This window comes from Chenopodium quinoa, unplaced genomic scaffold, assembly GCF_001683475.1.
Source record: "Chenopodium quinoa cultivar QQ74 unplaced genomic scaffold, ASM168347v1, whole genome shotgun sequence".
NCBI lineage: Eukaryota > Viridiplantae > Streptophyta > Magnoliopsida > Caryophyllales > Amaranthaceae > Chenopodium > Chenopodium quinoa.
Window position 1 is genome coordinate 4,035,908 of NW_018744093.1, and position 12,443 is coordinate 4,048,350.

General features: G+C 33.9%; 1 long non-coding RNA gene across 1 annotated transcript; it reads right to left on the reverse strand.

The window, feature by feature from the left end:
- Positions 1-10,597: 10,597 nt before the first annotated feature.
- Positions 10,598-12,061, reverse strand: LOC110692175. The gene is made up of 2 exons (XR_002505416.1): positions 11,748-12,061; positions 10,598-10,966 (listed from the first exon to the last, which is right to left on the reverse strand). It is a non-coding gene; the product is annotated as an uncharacterized LOC110692175 (long non-coding RNA).
- Positions 12,062-12,443: the final 382 nt, after the last annotated feature.

A 12,443-nucleotide genomic window follows, 5' to 3' on the forward strand; every position in this document is an offset into this window, starting at 1 on the left:
CATATTTTTGTTTTTAAAATATATTTTGTACAATATATGTTGGGTAACCGATATAGTAAAGCGGAGAGAAAAATCTAGAAGTTTTAGGGTTTTGTTTGATAGTGGGTTGAGTGTTTTATAAGCAACTAGGCTTAGAAATTAAAATGGGCTATACATAACTCTTTAGTTTCTTAAAAACACAAACAATCCACATACCATATCATATACAACCAGGTACCCAGTGGGTACCGGGTCCAAAATTTTAGGATTTGGAACCGGAACCGGTTACAACCGGGTCCGAAATTTTGGACCCAGTCCTGGAACCGGTGAGACAAGTTCTGGGTCCGGACCCGGCGGGTCCTAACCGGTTCCGGGTCCGGTACCGGGTACCCTGGATCTTTGCTCACCCCTACCTGGCACAGCAGGCGCAACACATGGGCTGCCTAACAACCATGGTGCACAACCCTCGTGTTTTGAGGGTGGGCTATTTTTGCTTAAATTTTAGGCTATCGCTTTTGCAAAATTTTGCCGTTTTAATTTTATTTAAAATTTTAACGAGGTTAGACCTCGATTTTTCCGACTCTTGCAAAATTTTAATTTTGACAAGTTTTGGGTTTAACCGGCTTAATTAATTAGATTAATTAAGTTGGATGCGGAATTTAGTGGGAGCTTGAGTAATTTCGTGAACAAATTGCGCCTTAATAAACATAATATGTTAAACAACTTTGACTAGTTTTAATTAGGCGTGTTAATCGGATTAACCACTTAAGTTAGTTACTAGTTTTCGCGTGTTGTGCATTATTACTTGTTTTTCGTCGTAAAATGCATGGGCCATTCACATATAGTGAATGGATGAATGAAAATATATTGTTTCACAGGTTTCGTGAAAATGGCAACTAGTGGGGCCCGATTAGGATAGAAAATACGGACTGCGTTCCGTTACGTATATTTGTAAATCTAAATACGATCTGCGAACCGTTGAGTATTTTTGTACCTTAATATTTAGATTAATCCTAGTTGTAGTAGCTAGTAATTTTATTTTGGCGAAGATGTCTCAAGATGGCGTTTCGATGAAGACAAGCCAAGATGAAAACCCTTGAAGATTTGAAGATTTCAAGGGGTCATGCTAGTTGCCAAATGCATCTATTTTTATGCTTTATATATATCATTGTGCTTGTATATATATATATATATATATATATATATATATATATATATATATATATATATATATATATATATATATATATATTAGATGCATGTTTAGAATTTCAAATGTTGCGATGATTAGTTAAGTTCAATTAAATCAACCAACATAGAAACCCTAGGTCCCTAAAATATTGAGCTAAAATTTGTCGTTCCAAGAACAACACTTACCGAACTAATGCGCGTACGTGATGGGCTATGCCAAACCGAGGCATCACTACCTCCCTAGGAACGTAAGGTATACTAGGTATACAAGTTGATCTTGGTTAAGCTCAACGATATCAGTAAGGAGTCCTTAGATGTCGTGGCAAAAAGAGATAAGACGTTAAGGATGCATTAGATGCGACGTTTTATCAAACCGAGAGTAGCTTAGAGCTATTATCAATTGGATTGCTTACCCTAAAATATTAAGTGTTAAGACAAGCCAAAGCATGCTTAATCATTTTTTGATTTTTGGGATCTCAGAATCATTTTATTCTCGCCAAAAGGGACAAATTATTAATGCGTGGATAAAAAGCTCAATAAGCTAGATTGAAAATTTGCATGAACGCTTTTAAATTTCAAACTTATTGATTATATGAATGGCTTTTCATTTCAAATTCTTTCAATTGTAGAACCATGTCTGCAAGTAACTCAAACAACAATTCTATGTGCCCGGAACTCCTCGACAAGTTGGCTTTTTGCCTTAACTTGGTCAACTTCAAGGAGTGGGAGGAGGAACTCAGGAAAACTCTTCGGAATTGTTCCTTGGAGTACACTCTTGATACTCCCATGCTAAACTTCTTCTATAAGGGGATCATGATCGATGAGGCTCATGAAGAATGGTCTTCCAATTGTAAGAAAGTCTCACGACTTATGGCTAATTCCATCCCGGAAGATTGGAAGGAAAAGCTCTCCTTCTATTTTCCGGACATGTTCCTCAAAGGACTTGAGGACGTTGTCAATATAAGAGTCACCAAGAGTGACAATGGCAACTATTATGGACTCGTGTTTGATTTGACTAGGTCACTCTCAAACATGAAGATAAAGCCACCGAATGTGGGATGTCTTGCTAAGGAAAGGCGTCGGCTTTGGACAAAGGTCTACAATACCAAATTGAGACCCGACATGCCCCTCCGACCTATTGTGCTTGGAATGACTAGGCTCTTCAAACACATGCAGCTTCTCGGAATCTCATTAGAGGATGAGATGGCGGGGCATATCTTGCTTGCTTCGCTCCACTCAGGCTATGATGAAATTAGAGTACATATAGCTGCGGGAAAGGAGACACGCTCTTTAATGGAGGTGGTGCAACTACTCAGCCGAGCCACTACCTATGGAGTGACCGAGAGGCCCTTGAGAGCAAGGAGAAGGGAGTTCAAGAACAAGGCAAAGATGCGGTGCTTCCATTGTAGTGGGCAAGGCCACTACAAGAGGGAATGCAAGCTCTTCTGAAAGGAGGAGGAGGAGAGGAATGTTGCATCTGCCTCAGGTATCTTCATTAACACTTGTATAAAAGCTATTCATAGGTATTGGATACCAAATATGACTCACTTTACGTTGCCTTTTTCAGGAACCAAGTGAGAGGGCTTCACAAGCGGATGTGCAACTACGAGCGGACGACGAAGATGGTCTTTTGATCGTGCTTGTAGGCACATTTATTTTGTCTATGACATGTAATTAAACTAATCTTATTTTCATCATGCTTTTGAACATACTATGATCTGTGGTGTTGGACACCAAGTTATTTTGATCGTAAGACTTTGACAATAGTTGTTTTCAAAATGTCTTGTTTATATATGTTCAATGGAAATTGCATGTTTTTTTTCACATATGATTAGACAAATGTTGATACCGCTGACAAAACTAAGAAATTCATTACCTTCACCAACGACTATTGTAGATATGGTTATGTCTACCTTATGTCGAATAAATCTGAATCCTTTGAGAAATTCAAAGAATTTCAGAGTGAAGTTGAGAATCAACTTGGCAAGAAGATAAAAGCACTTCGATCGGATCAAGGTGGCGAATATTTGAGCCATGAATTCGACGATCACTTGAAAGAAAATGGTATTCTTTCAGAGCTGACACCTCCTGGAACTCCTCAATGGAACGGAGTATCCGAAAGGAGAAATTGAACCTTGTTAGACATGGTTTGATCAATGATGGGTCTTAGTGAACTTCCTATCTTATTCTGGGGATACACACTACTAACTGCGGCACTAACACTGAACTGTGCTCCGTCAAAAGCTGTAGAAAAGACTCTATATGAATTATGGACTAAGAAACCTCCAAGGTTGTCTTTTCTTAAGATTTGGGGTTGCGAAGCATATGTCAAGCGATTAATTTCTGACAAGCTTCACCCGAAATCAGACAAGTGTTTCTTTGTGGGCTACCCAAAAGAAACCAAGGGGTATTACTTCTACAATAAATCCGAGAACAAAGTGTTTGTTGCTCGTGATGGTGTCTTTTTGGAGAAGGAACACCTTTCTAAAATGACAAGTGGGAGGAAAATCAAACTCGACGAAGCTCGAGAGGACGAGCAACAATGTCAACCTATTAAAACTGACAATCAAAATGCTTTGGAAGCAGTTGATAAGATTGGTCAGAATCAAACAGACAATGTAAATGCTCAACCTATTACCCTTCGTAGGTCGAAACGACCAAGATCTCAACCAGACAGATACCTTGGTATTGTCTTAACTGAAGATCAGAACATCCTAGTCATGGATGGAGGTGAGCCAGCGATATAGAAACAAGCCATGACGATCCCCGACTCTGCTAAATGGCAAGAGGCCATGAAATCTGAGATGGACTCCATGTTTGAAAATCAAGTTTGGGACTTGGTAAATTTGCCCAAAGGTTACACACCCATCGGTTGCAAATGGATTTTCAAATTGAAAACAGACAAAGATGGAAATGTATCAATATACAAAGCTAGACTGGTGGCAAAAGGTTACAGGAAAATCCACGGGATTGATTATGATGAAACTTTTTCGCCAGTCGCAATGCTTAAGTCCGTCCAGATCATCCTAGCGATTGCTGCATATTACGATTACGAAATATGGCAGATGGATGTCAAAACCGCCTTCCTTAATGGGATTTTGGAAGAAATTGTGTATATGACACAGTCGAAAGGTTTTGTTGATCCAAGCAACGCTGGAAAGGTATGCAAGCTTAAGAAGTCTATTTATGGGCTGAAGTAGGCAAGCAGAAGTTGGTATCTGCGATTTGATGAAGCCATCAGTAAATTTGGTTTTATAAAGAATCCAGATGAGTCTTGTGTTTACAAGAAGGTCAATGGGAGTGACATCGCATTCCTAGTCCTGTATGTCGATGACATATTGCTCATTGGAAACAGCACAAAATTATTAGAGTTTGTAAAGGGCTGGTTGGGAAAGTGCTTTTCAATGAAGGACTTAGCGATGGGGCGGGGGCGGCGGCTGCGCTGCCCGGGGGAGGAGAAAAGGGTAGCCGGTGGTGGGTCTAGGGTGGCTTAGTAGTTTTAGTTTTTTTTTTTTAATTTTTCTTTTTTTTGTTCCCACTAACAAAGCAACATGTGTCACCGTAGACCTCACTTGACGGATTTTTGGACGGAATTCGTTAAGTGGTGGTAAAATCCATTTTACCAAATTTTTTCTAGTGTTAAAATAATTTTTTTTTTTTTTGGTGTTAAAAACCATTTTTCAGCTTTTGTTTTTAATTAATCGCAACAATAGCAGGTGGATAAGTTGTCAATTTTGATGGGGCGACAAAAGGATGTTCAGGCTAAGCAAGGGGGGTGCAACCGTGCAATTATCCCCCTTCAAGGAACACCGGGTTACCGGCTTATCGCGATTAAATCAATGGGGTACAACGGAGAGATCAATTCTCTTTGCTGTTCTTCAAAGAAAATCAAAGCAAGGATATACTATCAAATGTACGTAAACACTTAAAAAGAATTACTGTATAAATTTTCTATAAGTAAGCAAGTATATAAGAGAACAATTTTTTGATTTTTCTCTTATCACCGTATGAAACACAAGTTCTGTACATATAGAGAAACTTGTGTAAGGTTGAAAAGATATGCTGTTGAATCATCCTATACAAGTGAAAGGTTGTCATTATCCACTCACTAATTTAGGATGTAAACCAACATCACAAACATTACGTCAAAGAAATTAGAATCGTCGCACCCCGCAACATACTGCACGACTTAGCTTGTGGTTTTCTTCTATTTTCCAACATTATGTATTATAAATATATTATACCCCCTCCACTTCGGATATATTACATACACCACATATGGTTCATAAACTCATTTTTCAATAAATGTTCCAACACAACCTTGCTTGTGCGCAACTCTTACAGAAGCATGAAATAGGAAGAGGTGAGAACACCCATGATAACAGTTATTTCCAAAACATGGCTAATGATTCAAGTTGGAAGATTAATATTGCTCACACCTACAAAGGTGGTGATCGTACATCGGATTGGTTGGCCAACATCGGAGCTAAATTTCTTAAGACTCTTAACTTAATATCTTAAATAATTTTCCATTAGATCAAGGCCTTTAGATGACCAAAATATTTTGGTCATGAAATTATTTATTATTATTCTCTATTCCACCTCACTAATGACCAAAGTTTATAACCACCGAGGCCTTCCAAAGGGAGGTTAGTGATGTACCACGAAATACATAACGAGGGGCTTGTCAGTAATTTCCCAACCGATTTGAAATTTTTCACATGTGCATCCCGTTTTTTTGTGGGTCCTATAAACAGTAGCCCTGTTATATGAAAAATATTTTTTATTTCTTTCCCTTCTAACTTTTTGCCCCCTTTCTTTAATTTGCCTGATCTTTTGTTTATTTCTCTCTCTTCAATTCTTCAATTTACTTTCTTTCTTTCTCTTTGAAAATTTCTGGGTTCTCTTTTACTTTCTTTGGTCGTTTATACTGAAACTTGACTGAATTAGCTCACTCCTTTATTAACAAAGGTTAGTACAGATGTTTGTGTAGATTAAGTAATAATTTTTTTATGCGCGAATTATTACAATTATTTAAAATGTATGATTAATTTTCTGAATTAGGCCTCACTATGTGTCGAAAATGCAGCTTAATGTTGGGAGTTAGGGTTTATTAGATTGTAATGGTAGATGCTTGGGTACAAAATTGGGATCGATGATTTGTAGATTTTGACAAGGATTCACTATTCAATCCTAATTTTACATGTTAATTTTTTATCATTCATTGTTTTGTCTTAAGCTTTGATGCAGCTGTAGGCCTTGTAGCATAAATGGTTAAAATTTAAAATTGACATAATGTGTTGAATGTGTTAAGAAGTAGGAATTTGCTAGAATCTTGAAAGCATGTCAATAATGGAGTTTACAAATGTTGAGAATTTTTCTAAAAGTGGCGTTATAATTTTAAACATATTAGAAAGTCCTATCTGTTTATTGCATTTCAATGTCTTACTCAACTACTTTTTAGCTATTGAGTTTTATTTTGATGCAAAGTTATGGTATAGTACTATAGATTATATATTTGTTCTGTAATTGCTATCTTTTGCACCATTTGTAAGATGTGGAGTCTTTGTATGTCAGCTTAATTTGATTTATGACCTCTTTTTAGATTTAGTTTTAAACAATATTTAATCATAAGCTTGGTCTCTACAGTCATTGTTTGTCATAGCTTTGCTTTGTTGGCCAAAATTGATTTAGGGTGCTACAAAGTCAGAGCTCTAAATTGTTGAAGTGAACAGATTATGTCTAAATCTAACTGTTATCAAAACTGCTAAACTGAATTTAGATTAATTAATGGCCTTAATTTATTATGTGTCAATCAAAATCTGAATGAACTGTAATTTGGAAGTATTATTTGGTCCATTAACTTTTGTATGTATGAGTTTCATGGGCACTTAAAGGAATGTTGTCAAAAAGGACGTAAAATAGCTCAAGCACAAAATCGATGGAAATCTGCTAAAAAATATGCATGACTAGAAATTTACTTTTTCTTGATGGCTAAGATCATACTCCGTACATATTTTTTGTTCTTATTTTGGTTTTATTGGCAGTTCCTGATGTTCCTTGTTCGGTGGTACCGATGTTGCTGTTGCTTGTGTTGATGTGCTAGAAGATGCTGCTGCTTGGTGTAGCTACTGACTTCTTGTTGTTCAGCCGATCAATTGTAATTTTTGTAACAAAATTTCTAAGTGTGTGTATATATATATGTGTGTGTGTGTCAATTTAAGGAAATAAATGCCAAAAAAAATAAAAGGGAATAGAAAAGTATTGTAGTTTACATTGATCACTCGAAATTATCTTATATAAATTAATCTACATGTGAATGATTGTTGGAAGACTTATATAAATCAAAATCCCACACAAACTCAATGTAACAATAATAATTTAAAGCTTATTTCATTCACTGGTACCCTAATTGTATTTTGATGGAACTAACACAACGAAACCTTTTTAGTTTTCAAGTGTATTTTAATTTACCGGTACCCTAATTGCATCTAATGGAATCCTAACGCCATTTAACGGTACCCAAATATTATTCAATGATACACTAGTTGTGGAACTCTTGGATTTTTTATAGACTTTATACACTACTTATGGTTTTATATAAACTTGGTTTCAATATTAACAATTTAATATATTCTTGGTTTTGGTTGAATTAATGTTTTTTTGAGTATAAGATGCATAAGACTTATACAAATCTTAAAGTAATGATTGTTTTTAGGATTGATATACACCATAGTGGTACACTAATATATTTCAAAGGAACTCTTAACTAAATCAAAGAAACCCTTGTAACTTTCAATTGTAATACCCTTCGGTGGTACCTTTAGGGTTCAATGGTACTCTTAAGGACATTGAGTAGTATCCTTTTAGTATTCACTATTTAATGCAAACAAAAGTTATTTTCACAACCAATCATGATTTTATACTCAAATAAACTTGGTTTCAATAATAATCATTTAATAGTAATCTTGGTTTTCAATTTTAATGCTCCCATATAAATAAGTTCAAATTTAAATAGCATATCTTGTTCGTTTGATATATTTATAACAGATTTTTGTTCATTTACCTATTTACTTCTTATTTCTAATTTGTTAGGTAAATTTGTACGCTTACCTATCTAATTGCTAATTATTGTTGAAAGAATAAAAACCTTTTATAGATTTTTAACACAATTTCTCCAAAAAGGCAGGTGTACATTAATTTATTGTAAAACGGGTTAAAGTTATGTTAAAGTACTTAAAGTTACTCTTTATACTGCACAAGTTATTATTTTTCTATTAATAAATTTTATCTTACAAAAAACTTATAATGTATTAGATTAATCATATTAGTCTTTATAATATATAATCACATATCTATAAGAAATTAAATTACACATTAAAATAAAATTCAAACCAACGACAAATTAAAAGTTATTCTTTAAATGGTTAAAGTTACTATAAAAATAGTTAAAGTTACGCTCAAACTGACCGTTTTACAATAAAATTAATGTACACCGTTGTACACAAAACTTATTAGATTTTTAAACTTATTAATGTTTTAGGATCAAATCCACATACATATAGGACCCTAATGTATAAATCTTAAACCAATGATTATGTTTAGGATTATTAATATAAATATAATGGTACCCTAATGTATTTCAAAGGAACCCTAAGAACTTTCAATCGTAGTACGTACGACTTTTCAACGGTATCCTTAGAGGGTTCACCGGTATCTATCCTTGTACTATTCAATGCACATTTAGTAATTTTACAACTAATCATGTCAAAGAAGGTATGCACTTTAGTGATACCCTAATGTCACTCAATGGTACACTATGAGTGATACTGAAATTACTTTCAATGGTACCCTATCCTTCCTTAATGATACCCTTTTCATCATTCTCTTGGTATACAAATTACAATGATTTTGTATAATTTTTGTTTCAGTATATAATAATGGTTTTCAGTATATTGGGTTTTAATTATAATGCTTTCATATAAATAAGTTCTACTTATCAAATGAGGTAAATAACTTATCTTGTTTATTTTATAAAACTATAGCATATCTTGTTTCAATGTTAAGTAAACTCTTACGTACCATTTCTATCATATTAGCCTAAATAAAAGTATAGAATTCACATTTTAACAATTACCTCTCAAGTTATTACTTCTTATTGAAGCAAGTGACGCTTACTACGTTGCCTGTGGTTAATTGTTTGAAATGCAATGCATGGAAGTTTTATAATTTGATATAACATTTAACTATTGTTAAGTTCTCAGTTGTTACTGCAAAGTTCTAAAATATTAAGATATAGCATTTAACTATCGTTAGGTTTTTAGTTGTTACTGCATATGTTCTTTTAAGGCTGGCAAGTGAATTAGTTAACTCCACATCACCAATTCAATAATTAAATTAATGAACAATTAAATTAATTAATTTCTCATCAAATATTTACATAATTATTGTTTTCTAATTATATACACATGATTATTACAATGGTATTATAATGGATTTCAGTGGGATAAAATGTTGTTACAGCGAGCATTACAGTATGTTTTCCACTATAAACCTTATGTATATTGTTGTCTTATGTTATTACGTACTTCGTATCCCCTTAATGATATGTTGTTGTTATTGAATAGAACAATCTACAATTCAGCGATACAATATTCACTCCAGTAGTAGAAAAAATAAATATAGATCCATACGTTTTTTTGTTTTTTTTTTATTTTTTGTGTGTTTCACCCAGTTCACCCTTTGAGATAATCCGGATTCGGGGATCAGTTCTGAGTGGTTAGGTTCCATTCCCCTCCTAGTTGTTGTTGCGGGGGATCAAACACAGGTCCTCCCTATCAAGTGTAGTCCTAATTACCACTACACCAACAACCAATTGGTATATAAATCCATACGTGACGCAATACCTTTAAAGCTTTCCTCATTGCAACATCATGATCGGTTAGAATTCTATGAGGTTTTTTTTTCACCCATACACTGCATCAAGTAAGACATCTATTCATAACAGCATCTTGATCAATTAAAACTTTTTATCCTCTTGGGGGTGCATCAAGCAAAGCATTTACAATTTTAATTTTTTGTCCTGTATAAACAACTCAAATAGGACAATTATATATTTCGCCCTCCTAGTTCAAATACAATTAGGGGAAACAACTTAAAGCTGCCCTCTTAGTCCATTATCAAGCAGGGCAACACACAAAAATCGCCCTCTTTGTACTTCTTTAATTTTTTTGAAGAAGGTACGATAATTTATATAATATGCATTAGACCTAATTTATTAGCAATTAAAAAATATTACAAGAGAATGTTTTAGGTGACATATACTTTACTTTCTTATGTATAAAACTACTTGCTTGTTAATCAAATAAAATGGAGAAAAAAAAATAGTAATATTATGTGCTAGTTAAAAAGCACGTATTCTAATAAATGGATTCAAAGCTTGTATATATAACTACTATGTAGTTACACTATACAACAAATGACAATTCATTTATCAAATCAATTGAATATCTTATAAAATACAGCATACATCCTCTATTTTTATTTTTTGTAAGGAATATACATCCTCTAATCTAAAAACATTAAAAAAAAATTAGGAAATTATACAAGCCTTTACACTTCTCTTATCTTCGAAATAAAGCTCCCGAAATTGTAGCTAGGCAATCTCCAACACAAAAGCATGAGAGATATCTTTCAGTAACACATGAAACAACCATGATATGTCTTCTAAACTCTGCATAGCTTGAAACATTGAAATTTTATTATAATTATGAGCTGAAAGATTGAAATCATCATACTGCAAAAATAAAGACAAATTACAAAAAGTGTTAATAAGGAATTTTTTTACGACTACTGATGCTATGCCTCCAAAAAAATGCACTCACCAAAACATCATCAAACAAAGAGGTAGCTAAGTTTAGCTCATAAGCATGATGAATACAACTCATCAAAACTAAAAGTAGGGTCAAAATGAGATTAGCATGAAGAATTAGAACAACACTTTAATTTAATCACAATAGTGAAGCACTTTAAGCAATGAGATTCGCATGAAGAATTAGAATCTCACACAAAACACTCATCAACAGTTAATAAACACTAGGCAATGAATTATTAATAAGTCCATGAGTCCATCCAACCCTATAGAACAATAACTAATAAAGTAGACATGAAAAATTAATTAAAAAAAGAGGATGAACATTATTATCAACCTTAGCATTTAACATCAACCTAAAATTTCCACGGCTTAGAAAGGAACCATTTTCGCTGCTAAAAACCAAATAAATAAACAATGATTTATAACGAAGTAGGGGCAATTTGATTTTTTAAAGTAAGAAAATCAAGGAAAATTCAACTTTAAATAGCGATTAAAGTGAAATAGCTTCCTCATTGTGATTTAATTGATAAGATCCTTTCAATTTTAGGGGATTTAGGATTTAATTGAAGGAATTCTAAACTAATCATACAAAAAATAGAGCAAACAATACAAAATAATTAAAGAAAAAAATGCGAATTAAGATTTAAAAAAATAGAGTAAAAAATAGCGAAATAATTTACAAAAATATATTAAGATTCATAACCTGTAAAGCTGGTTCAACGGAGGAGAAGCTCAAAAGCTGCTTCATTGAAGAAGAATCTCAGAAACTGCTTTGATTGAGGAAATAGATTGAGGAGAGAGAGAGGGGAGTAATACAATTTAGGAAAAGAGAAAAGATAAAAAAAAAAAAAAAAATTCAGATTAGTTTTATCAACTAATGGGCCCCTTTTCCATTTGTTTTTTTTATTCAGTTATGGGTCCCACACCGTTACATATTTTTACTGTACAATTCTCATTTTCCCTCCATTTTCACATATTGTTACCCAAAAAGTTGCAATTTATTTACAATATTTCCATGTTATATATTTCCCCATACATATCTAACCTCTATTAATACTTCCTCATGGTTGCCCTAGAAAGTTTGGTCTTAAATTTTCTCTACCTACTTTTACCCCATACATTTTACCGTTTTTTGTCTTCGGCAACAAAATCCCCTGACTACTTGGGGATGCAAGCCATTCAACATCCACGTGGCGCTCTAGGAAACCTTGCCCAACAGCTTGGTTTTGGTCATGGCCAAGCCTTGGTCATCGCCCAATCTCGCCATTTTTTACTTCTTTTCAATATATTAATGTAAATCTGCAGTTCTCTCTCCTCATGACCAAGACTTTGGTCACCTGTCGGGCATGCTCTTAGAACTTAGCAGAATCCTATAAGAAGATAATAAGGGCGAGACATT